At 43.9% G+C, this 16327-nt stretch overlaps 1 long non-coding RNA gene across 3 annotated transcripts in view; it reads right to left on the reverse strand.

The window, feature by feature from the left end:
• The window catches only part of LOC137478845 (uncharacterized), a 123092-nt gene that overhangs the window by 22253 nt on the left and 84512 nt on the right, over window positions 1-16327 (reverse strand). The window contains exon 1 of one of the 3 annotated variants that reach the window (XR_011001849.1): window positions 10224-10709. The exons of the other annotated variants lie outside the window; for them this stretch is intronic. This is a non-coding gene — a long non-coding RNA (uncharacterized lncRNA). Of the gene's footprint in view, window positions 1-10223; window positions 10710-16327 lie in introns of those variants that run through there. 3 annotated transcript variants of the gene reach the window in all.

A 16327-nucleotide genomic window follows, 5' to 3' on the forward strand; every position in this document is an offset into this window, starting at 1 on the left:
CTCCTACTTTGTGTTTGTCCCCAGGAGTAACTTTATTTCATGGACTCTATTTGATAGCAGAACTAATTCCTCCCACTGAAAACAAAACCCAAAAATAACCAAACAAAACCGAGGATAATGATGGCACTGTGATGTTCAGGTGAGATTTCCAGTTCTCTCAAAATCCAGGAAAGGGGCATCTGAGAAGGGAAATTTTGGTTCAAACCCACCTCTGCTAATATGTACAGCCTTAAAGCCTAAAGACAAGACAGTCTTCTTTCAAATTTACAACAGCCTGTGTTTAAAAACCTGACAACCCCAAAATGGGCTCTCCATAAACCATAGTGGCACAATTCCTGCAGCTGTAATGTAGGTTGTGTCAGCATTTCCATTATACTCTACACTGCTATTTTTCAGGGGTTTAGATCTTGGCTATAAAAATCCACCTGGGCTGGAGAGTTGGCAAGTAGGAATTTCAGCAGGGGAATTAATTTTTTCAACTAAATTTGAAAAATAAATTCCATTAGAACTCTAGACAGCCCAGACAAGCTGTGTTTGAGGATGCTCCTGTTTGCCACAGTTCCATTAATATTTTTCAAATTTCATCAGTATTTTTACCACCTGTTTTACAGCTCAGTAAGTAGATTCATTTTGGCTGGAATGCCATTCCACCTCTGGAATTTCACAGCTAAAATTATTCTGGTCCCATTCTACTTTGATATATATATAAATATTTTTTCAAACTGTTTTTTTTTGGGGGGGCATCTCCTTTGTCCTGTGCTTTCCTCAAATCTGTCATTCTCTGGAACTACAATATTGCCCAGAATTTCCCATTTTTGCTCCATTGTTTGCACACACAGACAGTAGAAGTTCTCCCCAAGGCCTGTGGTTGTCAGATCCCTTCGTGTGTCTGCTAAAACCCATTTTTCCAGCATCTCTAGATTTGCTGCCATTTGTGTGCCTAACTGCAAGTTTTTGGGAATCTTTGCCATTTTATTTTCCTGGAAGATTTCTGGAAAATATTCCAAACCAAGACCCACACAAGCATCACTTAGCAATGCCGTGTAATACCTATTTTTCTTCCACACTGCAAGGGTGAGCAGGAGGCTAAAAATCAGAAAAAAAAGGAACAGGAAATAGAGATGAGGAAAACTCTGAGATTCACTGATGATTTCAGGTAATATAATGCCCAGAGTATGTTATATTTATTTTCCACTGATGACCCTTAGATGTTGTGAAATTGCCATGACTATAAGGATGGGGTAGAAGTCTTAATTTTCCCCCTTTTAGTTTGCAGGAACGGGTTACAATAAATCAGAAACACTAAAAGCAAGATTCACAAATAACAAGCTATTAAATTTCATTATTAATATTTTTATTTTAATGATGCCCCTGTTCCTCAGTGGTTGATCATGAGGAGGGACATGGATGGAGGGAACACAATGCAAATACAGAGTTAAGTTGTCCCCTTTGATAAAAAGGCCACATTTCACGACTAATCACAGATTAGTAATTCGGAAATATTCCTGGATTCCCAGTGGAATGTCCAAGCAGCCTCTTGGCAGAGCCATGATCTTGATGCCTCCCTACGCTTTTAAATCCCACTCTCAATTTGAGAACAGCAAAGGTGCTCCAGCTCCCACCTTCCATTAGATAATTATTTGGGCTTGATTTTGGCACTGCCACCATTAAGATATTTCACTTAAAGAAAGGGTCTAAATCTCCTTTTGCCTCCAGCAGCCCTCAGTAACTCCCAGCAGCGCTGCAGGCACGGAAGTGAAGGATTGCGCTGTGGAACTCCTGCTGCCGAGGTCTCCACTGAGCCCTGGCACAATTAAATTTGCTGTGCAAGGTCAGGATTTTGTCTCCAAGGCTGGAAGAGACGAGTCAGCAGAAACTCTTCCAGGCTCTGCTAGCTGGCCATGGAGAACAGCAAGGGAAGTGCTTGGAATAATGAGCTCCTCAAAGCCCGGGATAGTTTATGTCTGATTCATCAGGCAGTCAAAATGCAGCTCCACAGCCAAGGAACACATTTTTTTTGGAAGGGATCTACTCATAACCAGAGGAAGGATTGCTCTCCTGTGTGGCCACAGACCTTTGGCAGGCGTGCTCGGGCTACCCTCGGAACAGGCAACATCAGGGTGGGGTTTATTTAAATTCTTCCCAATTCACAGCCTTAGGTGTGCTTGTGCTGCTGCTCAGTGGGATCTTCTGTCCCGCAGTGCCACTTTGGATTTCAGTATTCCAAAGCTGAATTAATCCCTTGCTCAGCCCTCTCTCCTCACTTTGCTCCCATCTGGACTTTTGGGATTGCACAGCACTTGTGAGCAAAGGAAATCTGCCTATCTTTCACCTTGAATTTCCAACCAAGACCACAAACTATGTAAATGAGCAGCCTTCCTCTGTCTCCTCTGCTGTCTATATAGATTTTCCAGCACCACAGCTATATTCCATAGAGCTGCATCTCCGTTCACTTGGAACGGATGGAAAAACCTTTCCCATTAATGGGTTTCACTGTGTTGGAGACTCACAGCGCAATAAAGCTGCATTTCTGTTACTCTAACAAAGTCTCAGCCAGAATTTACATAGAAGGCTGGTGGAAAAGCATTTAGATGATGGGAGAGGAGAAAGTTAGGCTGGACAGGATGGCAGCAGGGTATGAAAGTGATAAATAGAGAGTGGGGAAGGCAGAGGGAACACGGGCAAGTTATTACGGACAGCAGGGCAGGCAGCAGAGAAGAAATGAACTGGAGTTTTACTGAATCCCAACTTTTCCAAAGTATCTTTACACACTGGGCTGGACTGCAGGTTCTTTCTGTGTTTCAGAAGGAAAATTAGGATGCTGTAGGATATAAATGGATAGAAAAGGGCTGTATGGGGAGCTGGAAGCCAATGCACCCAGCTGGCGAGAGAAGGCAGAGGAGGAAAACAGGGCAGGAATGCAAAAGCAGAGCTCAGTGGGACTGCCTTCACCTGGAGCTGCTCCCACAGCCTTGTGTTTATAACCAGGAATTTTAAACACTCAGGACAACTCAGTGCCTTGCTGAAGAGATCCTGACTCCCCAGAGACCCCACATTAATGGGGTCACAATGGTAACAAGGCCCTTTGCCACAACAACCTGCTCTGCACGGAGGGATTCCTGCCTGGAACAGAGTCACTGTCATCAGCAAGGCTTTGTGGAAAGGGACACCAGCAGCTGCTGATGCCATGGAAACCAGACAGGAGCAGGTGGGGCAGGCTACAGAGCCCAGAGGTGCCAGGGAGAAGTCACAGCCTTGCAAACAGCCCCTCTTCCTCACGGCAGCAGGTGGCAAGAGGTCGTGGTGAAAGGCTCCCCTTGCCCCCAGAGCACCTGAGGTGAAGAGAAGCAAAGATCTCAGAGCTGATCACACAGACAACAATTCCAGCATCAGTGGGTGATGGAAATAGCCCCAGATGGGGTGAAAAGCAGCAGGGGATGCTTGGGGCCAGCCCTACTGATCTGTGAGTGAAAGAGCAAAGTGCCCAGCACCACAGGTCTGTTGGTTCTCACTTGAAAAGAAATCCAACCTAAAAATCTCAGAGAGAAGACAACTTCAGGGAGCTTTAGAGGTTTTCTTCAAGTTAAATAGCAGGTGAATTAACAGAAGCATTGCTGACTTGGCACTTTCGCAAAGGATGCATTTCCTAAAGCAAAAAAAAGCAATTATTGCCAAGTGATACTTGGAATACTTCAAAAGTAGTGACTCACTCATCATCTTGTACCATTTTGCTGTTCAGAGGTTGTTCAATGGAACTTATGTATGCATACAAACATGATCATTACTCCTAATTTCTATCCCCCACTGGCAGACAATCACTGTAGGCCAGCAGATCTTTTCTGTACAGGTGTAATGATCTGGGATAAAGCTGCATCCTGTCAGTCAATCTTTGCCACTCCAGAGCCTTCCTATGGCAAAGGAGACTTCCCTGGAAAGCAGACATGGAGATCCTGGGACTGCGCTGCACCTGGCCATCAGTGGGTTCCATTGAGTGGCCACGTGCCACCCAGGAGCTCCCAGAATGTACAAAGCACCTCCAAAGGGCACGGCTGGCATTTCAGGGCTGTTCAAAGTGCCCATAAAATGGCTCTGCAGCTGACATGTCCCTGGGGGGAGCCAGGCCCTGCTCTGCTGCAGTCGTTGCTCTCGCACTGCTCAGTGCTCACCAAGATCTGCTGACAGCACAGCTTCAACTTTTCCCTGCTGCCAGCAGAGCTGGAAGATGTCACTTCATTCTCCTTGCTCCTGTTTTTCCCTTTTTAAAGGTTTTATACTTTTTTTTTTTTTTTTTTTTTTTTTTTTTTTTTAATAGCCAGCACTGGTGGAAAAGCCCTGGTACTCCTTCCAGCCTCTCACAGAAAGGGATTCAACAGGCCCAGGTGAGAGGCTGAATTTCCCTGGAGTCTCAGGTGCTCCTGCACTGGGTGCAGCCTCTCCAACTCCCAACAGCTGTTTCCTCTTACCCCTGGCTCTTCCCACATGGGCACGCAGGCTGGTTTCCATGTTTCTCTCCCAGGGAATATTCATTTCACAGAAGATCTGTGCAGCTTGGTGTTAGGCTAGGAACACTGGTCAGAAATTGCAGCTCAAGGATTCCTGTTATTTTATAGCATTTTCTTTCCCCCTGTAACACAAGTGGATGTTGGAGCCAGAGGCAGCAGAGACCATCATCCACCACATTTGTCACCAAGCTTGATAGATAGTATTCCCAAGCCAATGCCATAAATGCTGTTTGGAAATTGCAAAGCCAGGCTGCTGCTGCTGCTGGTCTGGCCAAAAAGAATTAATTTATAATCATGAATATAAATTTCATAGATAGTATTATTGTCATTCTGCTTTTGAGTTATAGGACATATGGGGAGTGGCTTGTGGAGCAGAAGCAGTGTCACCATAATTCAGTGTAATTCCGTTGACGATCGTTGGAGCCATCACGCGGCCATAAATCAATCAATTCCCTGCATTAAAGGGACAGACCTCACCTCTCGGAAGTTGGGGGAGGCTCAGGGGGCTCCAGGTGCTCCTGGTTGTGCTGACTAAGGCTGGGTGTGTGGCAGCAATCAGCCCCACTCCATGGAAGGATTTTCACTGTACTCTCATCACTGAGTGATGTTTTCCCATGTGACTCCTTGCACGTTTTTTAAAAAACCCCACATCATTCACCAGCTCCATCTTCCATCTCCCTGCCCTCTGCTGCACATTAAATTACTGGACTTCCTAAATGAATGATAGTTGACAAACTACAGTAAACTTCCTGTCCTGACTGAAATGACATTAATTCAACCGGAGCCCAATATATTCAAAGGTCTCTGAAATGCCATGAATTAGGGAGCAGATCTTTTCCATTAATGTGTCCCAGTCCCTCCCCAAGGCTACCGGCCTCAGGGAAAAATAAAAGCCAGCAGAGCCTCGGTGCCACAGAGCAGGAATGAAATGGCTTTGTGAGCACACTGCTGGGAAGGGGAGTGCAGGATGCTCAGGAAGAGCCCCCACAACCATGGAGAGGCATTTTGGGAAGCAGAGTTAGAGGGTTAAGCAACCCTATTGTTCCCCTAATGGAAAAACATGATTATTCATGGGAGAGCCACAGTGTGTGGTTTGCCAATTACTCAATCAAGGGCCATGCTCACTCAGCCATGAGTGAGGGCAGTACCCATAATATTTTATTGCTATTAAGCCTCAACTTTGCATGTTTTTATATAGACTATAGGGTGTTTAATAGCCATGCAAAGCCATGACTTCCCTGCATACATTACAGCTGGGCAGAGGAGGATAAATCCTACCCCGGGCTGCCCACGCTGACCCTTCCTGCACAATGGAAAATGTGCAGCTGTGCAAAACTGGGACGCTTGGAGTTGGCCAAATGGGTCTTGTGTACAAGATCTCATCTGTTCCGTGAAAATGCTAAAGAAGTTCTGCAGGAGGCTGTCACAGAGCTGAGAGCAGGAACAGAGCATTTGGGTTGAAATAAAGATGTAGGTTTTTAAAATCAGGAAGGAAAATGACATTTTTAAATGTCCAGAAAAGTAAACAGTAATCCAAAATGGACAAGAGGATGCGATGCTTCTGGAATAATGAGATTTAAATGCATTTTAGTGTCAACCATTCTGTTTTGTAATTGCAGGGATTAGTTTTTGGGATGCTGATATCTTCAGAGACAGGGTCAAGCTGCTTTCCCTGTGGGTCAGGGAAATGTCTGTGTGTTCTGAGCTGCACACCTGGATCAGCCTCATGTGAGGGGAAAACACATTCCCAGTGGGAACCTGGATCAAAGAACTCTGATACCTGCCACTGTTACAGTTGGTTGATTCACCAGTAGCTTTAAATATGAAATTTTAGTGGTACCTATTTATTTATTTGTACTCTGGTATAATTGTACATATTCGCATTTGTTAATTATTCTATTTCTATGAAGTATCTGTGGTTTGAGCTCTGCCTTCCTCCTCAAGAATGACACAATTACGATCCTCGACTCCCCTGGAATGCCAGGTTTTTCTGCTCCTTCACAAAGTGGATCCACTCAGTGGTGTCAACCATTTTTTGACTTTGATAAAAATGTATTGAAAGTCAGGATCATCTCTTAATAGTTCACATTTCTATTTAATAACCTGCTGCAATGTCAAAAGATACAACCATCAGATTTCAGTTCCAAGAAGTATTATGCACTGCCATCCTATCTATTGATGCACATCAGACATGTCCATGTTATTCCATATTCTGTCCTTTCCAAGGAAGGCTAAAGGAGACAGAGGGTGCAGATCTTGTTAGGTGCAGCCTCTGACACTATCACTATCAATTGTCTTTTCCTAGCACTGATCATCACCTCAATTATCTGCTGTCCAGCCTACCTGATAGGTTTTTGCAAACTATAACTCTTCTGTCGATGAACATGGAATAATGACAGCTCGGGGCAGATGGACAGAATACAAAAGAGATAAACCCAAAATGTGAGACACAAACACGGGCAAACATCCCCCCGTGGCTCCAAATTCATCAAACAACCACACATATCTGTTCTCTTTAAATCCACGTTACAATATGCAGCCAGAAAGGGCTGAGTTAAACGTGCCCCACATGGCTCTGTTTTCTTTTCCTCTTTTATTTCACTCCCAAGCCAGAGAAATGAGCAAAACACCCTGGAATACACAGAGTACTGTACCAAACCCCACATTTTTAAATAATGTTTGGCAACTCATTCATAAGTTGTTGTGGTATCCTTAAATAACAGGAAAAGAAAGCTGGTTTGTAAAAGTCTGTTTGGTCTAATTTTAATTTAAAGCATTTTTTAAATCATTCCAATACAACAAGCTCGAGCCAAGGGCAGAAAAAATCAAAGAAAAACTTGTAGGCAGTGAGCTGCTGCTGTAACTGTAGATTTTCCCCAATTCAATATTCCCCCACAACAGGAGGAAATGGATTTTAGTGCAATATTAATTGAAGTTTTGCCAGTATAAGGTTCATGAGGTTAATTTGAAAAGAATACATTACCAATATATTTATAGTATTTAAATAAATTAGGATTGCACTTCACACATCCATAACAGCTGTTAAATAATATTTTTATTCTATGTAAATTCTATCCATTCATCTCTGTTGTATAACAAATGACCATAATTATGGTGCTTCATTGGTAGGAAGGTCATTGGTAATCTTGCAATTTCTCATTGGTGTAAAAAGAGAAAACAGAAATGTTTGTGATGAATGTATTCAACCTTTTGCATACTTTGGTGCTTGGGACTGAGCATTAAAATGCAGCAAGAAATTAAGTCCTTCCCTTACACAGCGTTTTTAATCTGGTGCTGTTGATTTGTTGTAACTATGGCATTTACAATGCTTTTTCAGAGGGCTTTTTCCTGTGTATTTTATATTTGCTTCCTCAGAAATTGAAAAGGTTCGGATATTCACAGCATCGCCCCTCTTCCCGGAAAAGCCCCACCAGAGCCAAATATCACAAACTCACAAGTTCCAGTCTCTGCTGTTTTAACTTGCAGCCCATTAATCATGGATTATTGAAAAATAATCAAATTAATGCTTCAAACCAAGTCGTATAGAATTCTTGAATAAAAGTGAGACCACAGATTCTTACTGGAAACCTCTGAATTGAGATTACTGAGCTAAATGTGTAAATTTAGATTTTTTTTTCCTAGTTCAGTGTTAATTTTTTAGATATTTGATTCTTACTTCCAAAAACAACTGAGTCCATGTTTTCTGAGAATATATGTAGGAAGAGGCATTTCCCTCTTTAAAACAGCTATTACAAAATTCTTCTGTCTAACTTATTAAAATAGAGGTTATATTGTCTAATTCAACCCCAAACTTTTATTGTTCTCCAAGTCTAACCACCCATTCTGGTTTCTAGTGGAATATCCAACGATGGCATGGATTTTATAGGCAGGAAATGAAGATGGAATATGGGTTGTTAATTCAGAGAGAGGAAAACAGAATGAAAACAGAGAAGGAAGGGTGGCCTCTACCTGGGGCATCACTGCAACACTGATGCTGGAAAGGTCCTCGGAACAGGGATTCATGCAATGGGAATTCTTTTTAATGAAGCTTGATTTAATCCCATTATTCTAATAAAGAGTAATCAATTGGCAGAAAATCTGAAGGTCTAGTTCAGCTGTGATTGGAGTTGGGTTGTTTTTAAGACAGGCGATACAATGGAGGAGAAGTGAGTTAATCAGCTTTTGGTCCACTAATCCCCACTTCCTGCAGCCACTTGGAGTTTTGAAGGAGGGCAATTTGGAAGCTGTCTTAGCATAAATCTCCAGCACGTCCGTGGCTGTCTCGGGGGAACGAGCCCCTCAGCATTCACCAAGACACGCTTCAAGGAGATTCTACTCTTAATCCAATTTACTCAGCCGAATAAGTCCCACTGCTTCAGCTTGCCAACAAATTAAAATCCAGCTTCATAAAAACACCTTGAATTTGGAAGGTATTGGCTGGCCTGCTAGACTTGAAACTTCATTTATTCTGGCTAACTTCTCAATTATCTTCCCAGCAGTGGAGATGTGTAAAAGTGCAAAAATCAATAGGATTCTATTCCCTTTCTATTGGAAAGGGAAAAATTAATGAGATAGGACACTCTCTTAATCAGAAATAAATGTTTTAATTCAGATAATGACATAGTTTTCCCTCGCTGAAGGATGACAAATGCTGGGCTGCACCCCCAGCAGAAGCAGTTTCAATTTTATTGTAAATATAAAAGGTATTGATCGGTGAGATGCACAAACCCTATTGCTTACAAAAGCCATTCAGGGGGACTGGGAAAACTATTAAGCACTGGGTCAGAAATCAATAAACAACACTGAAATGTAGCAGAGGTCGCCCTAAGGCTTCGTGGCATCTTCGAAAGCCAAGTGGCAGAAATAGTGACAGAAATGTCTCTTGTGGAGCAATGTTAGGGATGAAGGGGTCACGCCTTTAATCTCTTCGGGGCTTTGACAGCTCCGTGGCACAGAACTGATGCAGTCCTTCCTGGCTGCCTTTGATTTAAATACATGCTGATTCATCCCACAGCCCAGAGCAATGATTGTTTGGGGAAGTGCGAATAGATTGGTTCAGGGAATATTGTAGGAGGATTTTGATGCAGCTCCGCTTATGTAAACGGCATTTTTAATTTGAGCTTTGCTTGCCCTCTCCAGAAAAATGTGGATGCAAAAGCACAAAGGAGACTCTGAAATCAGGGTCTTCCAACATGCATTTTTTGAAAGATAAATTTAAAGAGGTGAGATTTAGAGCTATAAAGAATAGTTTTAAAAATGGGGGGTGGGGGGCTTGCACCATGAAAGTTCTCCAATATGACATTATTTGGAACAGTACAATGAACAGCTCCATTTTCCCTTTCCTCTTAAAACATGCTTCCACTACAGAAGGTGACACGCTGTGCCAAAAATCACTCTCCGTGCCTGAACATATCCCAGTCACCCCAAGTCCTTGCTCTCTGCTCTTTGGTTTGCAAGTGCCAGCTCTGAGCCCAACCTGGATCTCTTCAAATCCTCCGAGGAGCCCATTCAGCTGCTGCTCCATAAACCAAAGCACCCGCAACGAAGAGACCGAGCAGGCAAAGAGCTCTGCCCCCCGAGGTGGCAGCTGATTTTCCACAGAAGACATTGATTTGAAAGGCTTAAAGCAGAGTATTGAAACTTTTAACAACATCATTCCAGAAGCAGAGCCAGAGCCAAAAGAAAAAAATCAAATAAATAAATAAAAGCGAGTGACTGTACCTTCTGCTCCGGGAAATGCAGCTTCCCCCCTGACATGGGTATGATTATAAGATTGGTTAGGGTCAGGTTACCCATCAGTAGGTGAAGTGTTCAGGTGCTGAGGATTTCAGTTCCATCTCACCTCAGATATTATGTCAGCTCCGTGTCATTTTCATCCCGGGGAATGATTTGAGGGCTTGCCGTGTCCCCTGTTATTGCGGTCACTTGACCTCAGATGTAACTTCTGTTTAATCCCAGCATTTTAACAAAGCCTGGGAGTAGCACACACACCACCAGCCACCACTTGACCTTTCCCAGCCTGCACGGTGCCAATTGGCTCCAGCCTTGGATTCCACTGCCCCCTCCATTTGCAACAAATGAATGTTAAGGCCTCAATGAATTGACTCACATTGGAAGTTATATTTTTTCATTGCCACAAGCGTTTTAAAATTGAATCCCCTTCTATCTTTAGTCCTGCAATAATGGTATTTTTCCTGTTGCATTTGGTTTGGGAGCATAGAAATGGGTTTGTTCTTAAAAACAATCTTCAGCTCTGCCACGTGCTAATTTTAAGCACATGGTACTAAGGGAGGATATGTAAAGAGCCAAGTGCCTTTGCTCTGTATAAAGGATCACTTTACATTTGTCAGTAATTAAAATGTTTTCTGTAATTCATTAAGCAAGCCTGACTAAATCTGGTAAGTAGAGAGAACTTTTGCAAACCACATAAAACTTTAAAAGTGAAAACCACTTAAACAGTATAGCAGGTTAGAAATACAGTGCCCCAGCCACACAAATACGTTGTTATCACTCAGCAGCTCCTTAATGACAGCTCATGTCATGGAAATTTGTTACTAGAGGGTGATGTGGCCAGACTCAGTGGCCAGCACAGCCTTTGCACTGTCATTATTATTCTGATGCGAGCACTGCTCAAGCCACCAACAATTTTGGGGATGTCCCTCAGAGCTCCTTCTTATCTACGAGCGCCTTCCCATGCTGGACAAACCATCCAGGTCAATATTTAGATGCTAAAAGTCTGATCTGCTCTACTGGATTTTTCCATGGCTGCTTGGATGCAGGAGTGAAATAAAAGCTGATGAATGAGCAAGAGTGGCAGGAGTTTTGTGCCAATCAGGAAAATTGGGCTGAGATCAGTAGCCTGATTTTCAAAAATGCAATACTCAGGGATTCTTTGCAAATCAGGTGTCAGAACAAGGATTTAGGAGCAGCAGAGGAATCCCAAGGGATCCACCCTGGAGTGGGCAGTGGCACCTGCGGCTCCCTCTGGCACTTTCCTGGATCTCAGCTTTCTGGGGTGTTTTATCCAGAAGGAGCCCAGCTGCAAACTCCAAAACTCTGCAAGGCAAACCAGAGTTTTACAGGTAAAGGAACCTTCCAAAGTGCTCCTGGTCCAAAAAGAAATGTTTCCATAGGTGCAGACTCAGGCTACTTTACCAACACAAAGTGCAGGGATCAAGGTCTCCATGGATATTCACCTCTCAGCTCTGTTACTCACTGGGAAGAAATCTCTAAACCAGAATATACTGAGGTGGGTGAGGCATTTTGGATGCAGCAGCTGCCACACACAGGGAAAATCTGCACAAGCCCCAGCCCCTTTTCCAGTTCTCCTCACTAACCAGGAACAAATTCAAACACGGGAGATGATAGGCCCATAACAAATGTCCTCATGTCTGTTACCTTCCTAAAAAGCGCTGGATTAAATGACATTAATTATCTTTAAAATTAAAACACAAAATGCAGCGCTCTGCCTTGGGAGAGGAAGGCAGGAGATGGCCCAATCTGTCATTCCCATCAGAGCCTGGCCTCCCTCTCTACCCTAATGAGAGCTCTGGGTCTCTCCATAATCCATCTTCACATCCCTATTATGCCAGGCCCACCAAGCTCTCCTCTATGAAACTCTAAAAAATAATGGCAGTTCTAGCAGGATGAAAGCTTCCCAAACATTCAGATTTCCAAGCTGGAATCTGGACTCTAAGGTTCTGAAAAACACACAGATAACAATCCAATGGCTAAGACCAAGACTAAATCCTGAGGGCTGGACCCAAAATCTGGCACTTTCTCCTAAATAAAATCCCTATCAACTCAATAAACAGCGGTCCTTTGTGCAAATTTTTCTTCAGAGTTATTTATCAGAGAAACCAACTAGAGTTTATTAGTGTTATTATTTTGGTCTTCTTATTTTTTATAGAATACACTTAGATCAAAAGCCATTAATTAGGATAATTTGGGGGAGAAGAGAACATGTGTAGGACAACATGAAGCATTCAATAAACTCCTGCCAAGCTGAAGGTCCAAACCACTGTTTTCATACGAGCCAGGAAAGACAGATTTGACAGGAGAAATTCCCAATTTTCAGAAAAAAGGGCACATTTGGCTGCAGAGATATCCTCTTCTATGGAGGTGTTCTCAGGCCTCACTCACCCCACACGTCACTCTCAAGCCCAACCTTATTTATGGCACTAGCAATAAAATTTTCTTTCAATTTAATGAGATTGAGGATGTCCTTCTCTCCCATTAAATGAGAAATTTTACCAGTGCGTTCTGGAAGAAGGACAAATTTAAGCACAAGCTTGGATTGAAATAATTTGCTGAATTAGCACTTAAATCTTTGGTCTTCTTTGGGGCTTTAAGAGCTGTACTCTGACTGAGCACCAGCTCCACTGGAGGCAACCCAACCATCAGAACTTTAAACAACATCAGAAGCAGAATTATTCTGTAATTTTCATCTTGCTTATCTTCAAATCAAAGAATGCCACGCGTTCAAAGAGCCATTTATACTTATTACCATTTCCATAAACTCCGCTAATTATTTCAGTCTGGAGAGGGAACAGTTATGAAGAACTCACTGATATCTTGAGGGTTTCAAAATGTAACTGGTGTGGATTGACTCAAATGAACGAGCTGCATTTCATCAGCATTCGGGAATGGTTTGGATCTTGATTTTCTCAGCTGGAATTTCCTGCATTCCATCCTAATTTCTGCTGGGCACTGGGGATGAGCTGGGGGAGAAGGGAAGTGGCTGCTGAGTGGTGAGAAGCCCTTCAGAGAGGCCAGAGCTGCAGTGGTGGCACAGAAATGTCACCTCCCCTGTGCTGCAGCAGGGGACTCTGCCTGGTTCCCGTGCTGCACCCCAGACCCTGCAGTGCTCAGGGTTTGGTAACAGCAGCAGGAACCTCTGCCAGCTCTGTGACCCTGCTCCCAGTGACACTTGGAATATTTTCTGATTCCACATCTGGCCCAGGTCACCCCCATTTAATCTCATTTTTAATAAGCAATATTCCAGTGGCAACTTAAAGCATATGGACTTTAAGTGAGGCCATCCCCTAAGAAAAAATGCCTGATTTATGAATTTATTTTGCAGGAGCTGAAGGCAGGGATCAAACACCCTAAAGGCTAAAGCTGTGCTGTTTGCCAAAAGGAGCCTCATGAGCCTGACAGTGCCTGCAAACAGAAGAAATCCTTTCTGAAAAAGAAGCTCCAGTGGAAATGTGGGTTTGGGTGTCCTTGACATTTATAATTTACAAGGGGATGATTATTAGCAACAATATCCACACTCACTTTAAGACCGAAATAGTAAATGTCACTTTATGCTATCCCTACCTGGATGTGATGCCAGCAGACATGTGAGAAATTGCAGGAATCCTGGAGATAAATCAACCTACAGCTCCATATTCAGCCTGACCCTGCTCTGCTGAGACATGGCAAGCCCCAAAAAGGCAGGATGTTTCTTTGGAAATAAATAGGTTTCTGGGACCGTGAATGTGCCCATTAATTTCAAATAAGATGTTGTGTACATAAAGTTTTTGGAGTTCTAGGATAATATTGTCCTACTTATCTACAGTGTGGAGAGACAGATTAGATAGAAAAAGGATTTTCCTCACTATCCAATTCAAGGCAATTGCAGCAACATGTGGAACATAAATAGAACAGCTTGGAAATGTGTTTTCCCTCTGTAGAAAGTTACTAATGGGGAAAAAAAAGTTAGTTTCTACTATTTGCCCTGAAAATACTTCAAGAGAGGTTTACAATGGTTACTTGTGTTCTGAAATCAGATTAAAATTAATGATTCCATTATTTGTTTTCTTCTCCCTTTTGATACAGAAAGGAACATTGTGCTTAGAAACAATTTAATTATTTTGAAGCAACTGTCCTGGAACATGGAAGATGGACTCATAGAAAGAGAAAATCTAAAGCTCCACTTCCACTTTTTCTCCAAAAGAACTTAAACCACAACTTTTCCTAACAGTAAAGAAGTTTCAGGAGAAAATATCAAATGAGCTGTGTTCAGTGCTTGTATAGCCCAGGCGTGGCTGTGGCACTATAAAAGTGTCACAGAACCACAGAATTCTGGAGTGGTTTGGCTTGGGAGGGACATTAAAGCTCATCTCATGCCACTGTGGCAGGGACACCTTCCACTATCCCAGGGTGCTCCAGCCTGGCCTTGGACACTTCCAGGGATCCAGGGGCAGCCACAGCTTCTCTGGGCACCCTGTGCCAGGGCCTCCCCATCCTCACAGAGAAGAATTTCTCCCTAATATCTCCCTAACATCCTAAGAACCCTCACTTTCCCCAGGTTTGCTGAGGGCAGGGTTCGGAGCCAGCTCAGAGCCCTGCACCCCACTCCTATGGGCAGCATTTCTTCCTCTCGAGGTCGGGGCTTCCCTGGGGAACAATTACAGCTGGTGCGGTTCAGCCTTTTATTTTGTCTTTCTACTTTTGTGTCTTCACTGTCCTGCCCGGCCCTGACCCTGCAATCCCAAATGTCCATCTGGACACTGCTGAGCCCCTGAGCCTTTCTGCTGACGAGATCGACTTGAAACCTTTTCTACCCATTTCTTTTGACCAGAACTTGAAGCTTTGATTTATTATTTTTGTGTGTGTGTGTGTGTGTGTGTGAAATGTCCAGGATTTTATTTAAAAAAACAACCCTTGGCTTTGCATGGAGAGGAAAATCCCCTTCCCGATGGATCCCAGCGCACCCCCGGCGCTGCTGCTCCGCCCGCCGCCGGCAGGAGGCGCTCCCGGCGCGGCCCGGGCAGGGCTGGAGCCGGGACAGGACGGGGGAAGCGGGATTTGGGAGGGGCAGGATTTTGGGGAGGGGGTCAGGACTTTGGGAAGGGGGTCAGGACTTTGGGGAGGGGGTCAGGCTTTTGGGGAGGGGGTCAGGATTTTGGGAAGAGGGTCAGGACTTTGGGAAGAGGGTCAGGACTTTGGGAAGGGGGGCAGGATTTTGGAGAGGGGGTCAGGACTTTGGGAAGGGGGTCAGGATTTTGGGAAGAGGGTCAGGACTCTGGGAAGAGGGTCAGGACTTTGGGAAGGGGGTCAGGATTTTGGGAAGGGGGTCAGGATTTTGGGAAGGGGGCCAGGATTTTGGGGAGGGAGTCAGGACTTTGGGAAGAGGGTCAGGACTTTGGGAAGGGGGTCAGGATTTTGGGAAGGGGGTCAGGATTTTGGGAAGGGAATCAGGATTTTGGGAAGGGGGTCAGGATTTTGGGGAGGGGGTCAGGAATTTTGGGAAGGGGTCAGGATTTTGGGGAGGGGTTCGGGATTTTGGGGCGGGGGTCAGGATTTTGGGAAGGGTTCAGGATTGTGGGAAGGGCGTCAGGATTTCGGGAAGGGCGTCAGGATTTCGGGAAGGGGGTCAGGATTTTAGGAAGGGGGTCAGGATTTTGGGGAAGGGTTGCTGCACCCCACAGTGCTGCAGAGATGAGGAGGTTTCCCACAACCTCGGTGGCTTGTTGGTTTTCACATTGTAATTTGAAATTCTTGGGTATTTTAATTTGAGGGAATCATCACCTTGTTGTTTGTCAGTAATGAGAGATTCGAGTTCTTCACATGAAAAATTTCCCAGTACAATAATTTCTAGATATAAAATTAAAATTTAAGAAACCCAAAGAATGAAGTGCTACAGAGCAGTGCAGGATTGCACTTCCCAGTGAAAGAAGAGCACTCCCCTCTCGACCAACATTGTATTTACCCAACCCCAAACAAGGTAAAAGAGCACGAAAATACAGCATAAATTTCTAAATAGATACACACGACCATGCCTATGAATACCCATTCTCTCCTTTTGCTGTTAAATAGTGAATTAATTCCCAGAGCTG

The sequence above is a fragment of the Anomalospiza imberbis genome, chromosome 9 (assembly GCF_031753505.1).
Source record: "Anomalospiza imberbis isolate Cuckoo-Finch-1a 21T00152 chromosome 9, ASM3175350v1, whole genome shotgun sequence".
Lineage (NCBI taxonomy): Eukaryota > Metazoa > Chordata > Aves > Passeriformes > Viduidae > Anomalospiza > Anomalospiza imberbis.